At 37.8% G+C, this 10,015-nt stretch overlaps 1 non-coding gene across 1 annotated transcript; it reads left to right on the plus strand.

Moving 5' to 3' along the window:
- Positions 1–2,452: 2,452 nt before the first annotated feature.
- LOC116071849 lies at positions 2,453–2,585 on the plus strand. The gene has a single exon (XR_004111200.1). It is a non-coding gene; the product is annotated as a small nucleolar RNA SNORA17 (small nucleolar RNA).
- The last annotated feature ends 7,430 nt before the right edge of the window (positions 2,586–10,015 follow it).

The raw sequence follows: 10,015 nt of genomic DNA on the forward strand, positions 1-10,015 counted from the left end.
ATTGCAAAGTTCACAAAAGGATGGGCTAAGCACAGCAAGAGTCCACTTTTATTCCTAAAACAGGTTGCCAAGGTGTTCAATACAGTACAGTTATTGTATCGGGTAAATTATCTTACAGAAATCATCAGGGTGTTGTTACATGGATTGAATGCTCTTGCAAGCCTTCCTGGAGAATGTAAAATTTAGCCAGTTCATAGCCTGTCATTTATCCAGCAGCACAGAGTCGATGGTGGATAGTTGAGTCAGTCAAGTTCCTTCCGCAGATTCCAGCTTACTCAGTCAGTAATAATTACTATTTGGGAACTGCTGCCTGTGTTTGACTATGACATGACAAGGAGATGTTCCATTTTTAAAAATAATATTATTTCTTTAAAAATTGCTTTTGCCATAATAGTAAATTGTGTGTGCAAAATCCTGTCACTAGATCTCTGGATGTGTCAGAGAAACTTCGAGTATTTTCAGAATCCCGAGGAATAGATACCCACGTCTCTGACTTGCACCTAAAGTTAGATGTCACTGCTAATATACATTGAGGATCATGGTATGCTTTCACAGAGTGTACAAGACACTCCAATACTGGCACCCTTGGCCCCTTCAGAAACAATAAATATAAAGAACCTTTGGGTGCCTAGAAGATTTCAAGCCAACTGACTAAGAAGGAAATAATCATTCAACTCAGTTTTACATGGCATTTGTGCTAGTTTTCTACAGAGTCTGTCTCCAGATAAAACTTGGATTCTACTGCTAGGCAATACAACTCATTTGAATTTCTGTGTTTTCTGTTATTCCAGAATCTGGGAACTCATGTGCATATATGTATACATACACACTATACAAAATGCACATATTTTAATATTTTTACTCTCTTATTGAAAATATTTTTAACAAATCATATATTCTGATTGCAGTTTCCCTCTCCTCTATTCCTTTCAGGTTTTCTATATTTCCCTTCTCATCTGGATCTACTATACTGGAAACCAAAAAGATATGTACAAAGGATAATATTTGCCTTTCTGGGTCTGGGTTCCTGTACTCAGGATAATGTTTTCAGGTTCCATCCACTTATCTGTGAATTTCAAGATTGCATTTTTATTAACGGCTGAGCAATACTCTATTCTTTAAATGTGTCACTATTTTTTAATCCATTCTTATATTGAGGTATATCTAAGCTGCTTCTGTTTTGTAGCTGTTATTCGTAGAACAGTAATGGACATGTTTGTGCATGTTCGCCATAGATTACTAGGGAAGAAAATGGAGGAAGTTGTCTCTCCCTCATCCTCAGTGCAGCCCAGAAGACAAGAAGCAGAGTGAGCTCTCTTATGCTCATATCCTCAAGTTTGCAACCACCATATCCAGGGCCAGTTCTACTGTGGAGCCCTACCAAGTCCCAGAATGCTGTAGGCTGGCAGGGCGCGCTCTCCTGATCACATGACCCCTGCACAAGTTCTTCTTCTTGCTGTAGGTGGCAAGGGGTGTGGGTTGGGAAGGGTTTTTCTTCCTCAACCACGCTGTTGCACCACAGACAAGAGTCAGAGACCATTCTCCCATGCTCACACCCTCTTGGCTGGCTCCCCTGAAAGTCGGCCATTCGAGTTGCAAAGCTCTATTTTGCTGTCCAGATAAGGTTCTAGGCCTGCTCTCTCCATAACTGCAGTAAGTGAGGGGCAGGAACAGTTCTCCCTCTGTGATGACCCTTGGTTCAGCTCTACTGTCTGCCTTAGGTCGCAAGGGGTGAGAAGTTGGAGAAAGGTGTCTCTCTCTTACCCATGTCACCACAGGGCATACAAGTGGTAGGGTCATCTCTTCAACACTTGTTAACTTATTTCCACGGGGCAGGCTTACCTGCACCCTGCAACCTGGTTCATCTCTACTGTTCTGCTTAGGTAAGATGTAGAGTCTGCTCCCTGAGTGTTGTCGCTGGTGAAGGACAGGGACAGTTCTACTCTCATGATCACAGGGTCAGGTCTCCTGGCTAGCATGTGTGGTAGGGGACAAGGGGAGAGGAGAGTATGTCTTCCTTGCTCACACTCCTATAGGGTAATATAGGGTCAGCTCTCCTACACTTACATCCTCAGGGCTGGTATACTCACAGCTTCCACAATGTGTAGGCTACTCTCCTGAGTACTGCAGCTGGCTAGGGGCAGGGTCAGCTCTTCTTCTCTTACGCCTCTAGGACCTGCTCTCCTACATTGCCTAAGTAAGGGATGGATGGAGTATCCATCTCAGGCTAGCTTCTGGTCTGGCCCCATGGCACCAGTCAGGTAGTCTTCATGGGCTATCTCCTAGCACAGCCTTACCAAGTGGCTAACTGCTTCAGATCCACTCTTGTTTGGGGCTGTGGTCTCAGACAGGGTTCTTCTAGTCTCTAGTTTATTTCTCATCCTGGGAGCCAGTTGAGACCTTCCTGGCTCTCAACTAGTGGCTATTTCAGGCTATCTTGTTGTCCTGGCCCACTGATGCCAGAGTGGATGCGGCTGACTGCTGTGTCACATGTGTGTCAGTAGATGGTAGAGAGGAGAGAGGCTATATCTACACTCAGCATTCTGACCTCTGAACATAGAAATAAATGGTAGTAGCCTAACTGTCCCTGAAAAATAGGTAAGTTAATTTTTTAGTCGGCAATTTTGCTGAACATTATCAACAATAAATTATTTCCAAGTTTAAATTTTAGTGTCACTTGTATATACTAACATATCATCTTCAAATAAAGAAGATATCATTTCTTCTTACTTTCTAATTTGTGTCCCCTTGAACTTCTTCAGTTGTCATATTACTACAGCTAAGATGTCAAATACTATGTTGAATAGCTACGGAAAGAGTGCACAACATCGGCTTCTCCCCAGTTTTAGTGGAATTGATTTGAGCTTCTCTCTATTTAAGTTGATATAGGCTTGCGGCAAAAATGCTTTTATTATGTTGAGATATGCTCCTTGTATCTCTAATCATCCCAAGACTTTTATTGTGAAGAGGATTTTGTTAAAGGTATTTCAGTTTGTTTTTATGGTAGATTACCTCTATGGATTTACATATACTGAACCATCCCTACATTTCTGGAATGGAGCCTATTTGATCTGTGTAGATGATATTTTCAAGTGTTCTTAAATTTATCTTGCAAGTCTTTTATGGGATTTTTTTTTCATTTACAATCAAAAGGGAAATTGGTCTGCAATTCTCTTTTTTTGGGTGTCTTTATGTGTTTTGGATATCATGGTAAGTGTGGTCTCATAAAATGAATTGGGCAAACTGGGCATGGTAACACATACTATTTTTTTTATTAGATATTTTCTTTACATTTCAAATGATATCTCCTCTCTCAGTTTCCCCTCCAGAAAACAAAACAAAACAAAACAAAAAAACGCTGTTCCCTCTCCCTCCTCCTGCTCACCAACCCACCCTGCCCTGCATCCTGGTAACACACACTTTTAATCACAGCATTTGGGAACCAACAATAGGGGACTTCAGAAATCAAGATCACCCTGTCCTACAGCGTGAGTTGCCAGACACCCACGGCTAAATGGTGAAGTGCTAAATCAGTTTTGTTTTTTGTGGCAGTACTGGAGCGTGCATGCGCGTGCGTGTGTGCGTGCGTGCGTGCGTGCGTGCGTGCGTGCGTGTGTGTGTGTGTGTGTGTGTATGCGAGCTCACGCACGCGTGTATGTCCATTATAGTCTTGGATTATTTATTCCTGCCCTCCTCTTTTTTTAGTTGTGATTAGCTATTTTAGATTGAAGTACTTCTAGTGTCTTCTATTAGTCTGGACTATAGATAGATAAATATCAACTTATGGAATGTCATGTTTCTCTGTACATTGTAAGTGAGAATTCCTGAATATAGCAATCTGTACTGGTATCTGTGTGTTGCCTCACCAGTCCAGTTCAGCCTCCGGACTTTGGGGGTTTCCGCCCAAGGTGGTCACCTGGGGAATTAAGACAAAAGACTCTCTGCAGACCATTAGCTTATCTCTGAAAGAAGCTGCCTGGGTAGTTCACTCTGAGATACAACTATGCCTGAGACAAAGCCTACTGCCTGAGGACAACTGCAGACGTCTGAGCCCCTGGTGACCTTTGCCCCTGACTCTTTCCTGACTCCTCCTGCAATGTTTATGTTATGCAAATATTATAACCTCGAGGTCCAGTTTCTGTTTCTCGTGTACTTATAAATGCTGAACCACAAAAGTAAAGTATGAAGTCTTGACTGGGGTTCAACTTGACTTCACGTCCTTTTGTTCTCGAACTCTGTGTTTCAGGTCCTTTTCTTCCTTCGACTGAGAGAACCCAAAAGTTCATGAAACTGCAGGACAGTTTCATCTGTGGTCTCTTAAAGTATGTGGAACAACTGTTTAGTGCCTTCTTGTTTTAGAATTTCCATTGAGAATTCAGGTGTTATTTTAATGGGCCTTTCCTTACATGTTACTTGGTCTTTCTTCTCTTCCAGCTTTTAATATTATTTTTTACTCTTTACATTTAATATTGGTCACTATGTGCTAAGGTGACTTTCTTTTCTGGTCCAGTCTATTTGATGTTCTGTATGTTTTTTACCTTGATTGAAATCTTTAGCTTAGGAAATTTTTTCCTATAATTTTGTTTAAAATATTTTATGTAATTTTGATTTCTTCCTCTATCCCTTTTATTATTAGATTTGGTCTTTTTATAGCACCCCAGATTTCCTGGATGTTTTTGTTCCAAGAGATTTTAGAGTTAAAATTTTCTTTGATCAGTGTATCCATTTCTTCTATGGGTGTGGCCAAACAAGTTTGAGGTAAATGTTTTCTTTTCTGCTGGCCAACTTTCTTCTCTGGCAAGTTTGACTTTTAGTTTCCCAAGGAATGCCTGGTGGAGTTGGGGGCTGGCATAATGCAATGAAAGTTTGTAGGAAAGCGTTTGTGTGATCCACTTAAGATGGGGGAACCAGAACTCAGGATAAGACAAGCATTTTGGATTTGGTGGAACAGATGGACAGGTGAAGATCTGTAATTAGTCTACCTGCTCCTTTGTGTAGAGTGACCTGCAGGTTCCCAAGGAATTACATATATTTTTTCTAGTGGCAGTATATGAGATTTAATAATGCTATAGTTTTGTTTCTTTGACTAAGTTGAAAGTCTGATAAATATAAATTAATTTCACAGAGTATTCTGGGAAGATGGTGGAATACTGTGTGTCAAGAGTTGGTCTTCCCACTGAAAAAACTACCACAGAAGAATCTGTGTGATATCATTCTTCTGAACATCTGGGGAACAGTTAAGAGTTTCAAGTTTTTATTTAATAAACTTTATGGTAAAAAATCTTGCAAATAAATAGAAATATCATACCCACTGTTTAACAAGACACAAAATCAATTCATCTCATTGAACTTCTATATGGTTAGAACTGGAATTCAGAATGAATGCATGAAGAGTCACAATTTAATTTTAGCTCTCAGCACAACTGTAGCGATCCATACCCAAACTGAGTCATATGGAAATGCAAGTATTGAGTGCAAAAGAGAAGAAAAGGTATGAAGTCATGGCTGTTTCATTTTACCCCACTATTACATTTTTCTTTCTGAGATAATCCATCTATCAGTAGATAAACCAGTAGGCAAATGAGATTTAAATAAGAATTATAAATTATTATTTAGCCTTATGTAGACAGAAGACTCTATTATACAATACAAAAGGGATAGGCTCCTAGAACACTAAGAAAACAATGCAATAAATTAAAATCAAGTAATTAATAATTCCATTTTTATAAAGCACAAAGAATTCACAATTATAGAAGCAGAATATGAAGTATTGGGTGCTAGGATTTGTATGAGGATGAATATAAGGTAGTGTTTAACTGGTATACTATGGATGATTTAAATGATAAAATATTTCTATAGAAGATGTTGATGCTGGTTGCTTACCACTATAAACATATCTAATACCATTTCATGTACACTTCAAACTATTAAAAATGTAAATTTCATTTCTTTGTACTTTGTCACAATAAAATAAATTGAAAATTTAATTTGGTTGGTAATTTCCTGGATTATTGATAATTTTTCTTGACAAAGAATCTAAAATCCTCCTTTGTCTTAGCATGTGATAAGCTAGGATGAGTAGCTGTGCCCATTAACTTACCTTGGCTGCCATGCTAACAAGATTACATAAAAGACGTTTGTTTAAATGTTGTTTTTCTGGGAGTAGAGATGAACATTTCAAAGAGTAGACTGAGTATGACAGATTATAAGTCACAATGTTGATGACTTAAACAAAGCGACACAGGTGAAATTTGGTATTAAGTACATGTTTAGAATTGGGTCTCAGGTGATATGAATGGGAACCCAAGACAAAATTCCATTTGAATCAGTGATTTACGATTACTTACATAAATACTGGAATTAAAATAACAGCTTGTTCACTTTCTCACTTTGTTAATGAGGATCAGTATGGAAAAATCAATTAGTTAAAAAAAAAGTTTAAGAACTGAATGACAGACATTTTACCAATCAGCAAAGACATGATCAATTTGTCCTTACATATTGAGAAAATGTTCTCAAGTCCTTACTACTTGAGAACATTATCTATCAGATCAGATGATATTATGTTACATTATTATTGTTATTTTCACATAAAATATTAAGTAAATAAATTTTTCACAGAGACAGAAACAGAGAGACAGAGAGAGAATGACAAGGGGAGAGGATACAAGTTCAGTGCTTAGTGTATGCAATTACTAAAATTAGTTTTAAGTTAGCAATTTGGTTCATTTCTCTCTTTTCATATTTTTGTTGATTCTCAAAATTGTATAAAGCACTATAGTGATATTCACAGTGTTAGAAATAATGTATACTGTGGGAAGTTTGGCCTATAGGTTGTAAAGCATTCAGACTAGGGTGTTCATACAAGATGTGTCATTCAAGTAAGGTCAGTTTGTTTACACAACCATTACCTATAATATCATACTAATATAAGTGTTAAGCAGGCATCTCATCAAGACAGGAATAGTTGTTTGGGCAGAAATGTTTCTACAGGGTATAATGAGGAATCTTTTTTGGTGAGGACTCTAAGGAAACATCCAGGCACATATGTCACTCCAGAAGTCCTTTAGTTGTGGTAGGTGGAAAGAATAATATTGATGGATATCCAGAAGGTCCTTGAATGCATAGGAGATCCAGTAGCTAGCGCTGACAAGTGAATGTCTGAGGGAATATTGCTGCAAGTCCAACAGCTATGGAGATCAGGGTCAGGTGCAGGGTCTCAAGTCTTCCACATGGATTTGAACACAAATGATAGAGAAGTCTGGGCTGGGGACAAAAGCAATGTGATCCTAGTGACCATTCCTTATGTTCTAAGTTTTGTATCATTTCTTTGAGCAATAGCTTTGCATTATTGAGTCTCACTGCTTGGGACTGGTTCACTAACACATCAATACCAACTTGGTATTGATTCATTAGCATATCAAGATCTGTCTTGGGCTAGACCCAGATCTAAGTTGTGAAGTGTCCTGGAAGGGTCTTGCTTTGGAGGTCTAGCTATTATCAGAGTTGCCTTGTGGCAGGCACAGTCCTACATTTAAGTCATACTTTTGAGTTATACAACTTGGTTTTTAAACCATATTCCTTACATATACATATTAATTTTCTTAATAAGTAAAAAAAATTAATTTTGCCTGATTTTCATGATGAATAGTACAAAAATTGTAAGCCAAGGAACAGTGAGAAGAAATGATCACAGAGCAAAGTGGGGCTAATGGGAGATTTTTTTATTGGCTGGGGTTTTCCAAATATGCAATCCATATACAGATCAAAAGAGAACACAGTGCCCAGCTCCAAGTCTTTTAAGAAATAAAAAACTACAGGAGTGTTTGTGTTGTTCCCAAATGTAATCCATTCATATGTTCAGATTGCTTTGTGCCATTCCCAATGGTGCTTTCTCAATTCTTGTAACCACTTAGTATAAACATTTTAAAAAGTGGAAGAATTTGCCTTTAGTTGTAAAAATTTAGAACACCGTTCCAAAGAAAAATTGGGTAAGAAATTTAAAATAAAATTGTTGTAAATCTTTAGCTTTTTAATGTTATTTTTTCCATTATTTTTCTCCATTAATTTTCTTTAGAAAACCTTCACCTTGGACAAGGCGTTATACATAGACTCACTCAAGAAATGTCTGCTCAACGGAATTAAATTGGGTTGAATTGAGGAAAACCACCTCTTAATATTTTCAATTGAGTTCTGTTGAAGGAATTCCTGCTGGGTTAATCGGCCTTCTTTCTAAGTATTTACCACTTACTAGCCTCTTTCCTTCTTTATGTTTTAACGTGAAAGACGTGAAAAAGTCAGATCAGTAGTTCCGCTTACACATCTCTTCCTTCATTCCCTCTTATCATTATATTTTCAATAAACTTCGATGGCTGCCCAAAGAAGTTTGGCTCTTTGCACTTTCAGACGTTGATGTTACACATTATTGGCTTTATGTTAGCATCCTTCTGTTGTGTTTACATCATAGCTGTACATATTGTGAGATTCACTACTAAGGAGAATACTTAGGCTTAAAAGCATCATTTCACAGTACAGTTCTGGTGCCTCTCATGACTCATAAGCACTGTTTCAAAACAATTGTTTTTACTTAAAGTTTGATATGGTTATATCTACAGAAAAGCGTACCCCACCATGGAAAATTACTTGGTTGCATTTAATTCATTTATTTCTTTGTAATGAACAAAACTTAAAAAGCCCTAGGCTCATTTTCAACCATTTTACCTGGAATTGTTACTGAACGAACACAGTGCATGTTGTGACCTTCAATGATAGTCAAACCCATTTATACATGTATTTTTTTTCCTTCCCTCTCTGTTTATCTTGAACTATTTATTTGCTGATGGATGCCATAATATGTTTAAAGAAGTATGATTTTACTTTATTGGTTTTTTGTTTTGCTTGTGTGTGTGTGTATTTTGTCATTTCAGACTATTTAAAATCATAAATTAAAAATCAGAGTAAGATTCCTGTATAACTATAAATCTCCTTTCCTCCATACATAATTGTGTCAGATTGAAAACACAGTACGTAATAGTGGCTCAAGCAGATTGAACCCCTGGAAAGCATGAGGGAGCAGTTGCCTTGTTTCAGTCTTTACCAGTCCATGCCCAGACCTTGATGCTCACTCTGGAGCAGCTCTTTTGGTTAGTGCCGCAGCCATGCTATGCTCAGAAGACAGCCCTGTACTGGCTTTCTTCCCATCCTTCAACTCTTACATTTTGTCTGCTTCCTTGTCTGTGATACTTCTGAGCCTCTGTTGGTACAGAAAACCTATCTACGACTAAGCAATCACAGCTGCTCGCTCTGAGCACATTGATGAGCTATAAATCAATGTGTTTAGGATGCCTTTACCTGGCATCAACGGGAGAAGAGGCCCTTGGTCCTGTGAAGGCTTGATGCCCCAGCATAGAGGAATGCTAGGGCAGTGAGGCAGGAGTGAGGTGGGAGTGGGTGGATGCTGGGCGAGCACCCTAACTGAAGAACTGGGGAGGGTGGTGGGATAGGAGGTTTCGTAGAGGAAAACTGGGAAGGGGAATAACATTTGAAATGTAAATAAATATAATAACTAATAAAATATTTAAAAAGAAAAACAAATCACTGTGAAACGAAGCTTCTCTGACCAGTTTAGAGCAGCATACGCCTATGTATATAGGTATGAACATAAATATTTTAAGGCAGTTTACAATATAGTAATTTATAAAAACAGTGAAACTAGAACCTTACCTAGGGTTTTGAATCTCCCAAGAGATGGATTTTTAGATTTATATTACCAAGTATAAAATCCTCCCTTGTGATAAAGGCCTCCAATCCTATCTAAAAGCAGTTAGTTTCCCTCATATACATTTTGCTATTGCATATTTATATAAATACAAATATAAATTTTATATAATTTATAGAGATTTTATATAAAATTATATCTATCTATCTATCTATCTATCTATCTATCTATCTATCTATCTATCTATTATAGGCTGGTATTGTAGCACATGTGGTCCAGTGACAGATAAGAGTATTG

Source organism: Mastomys coucha, unplaced genomic scaffold (assembly GCF_008632895.1).
Source record: "Mastomys coucha isolate ucsf_1 unplaced genomic scaffold, UCSF_Mcou_1 pScaffold22, whole genome shotgun sequence".
Taxonomy (NCBI): Eukaryota; Metazoa; Chordata; class Mammalia; order Rodentia; family Muridae; genus Mastomys; species Mastomys coucha.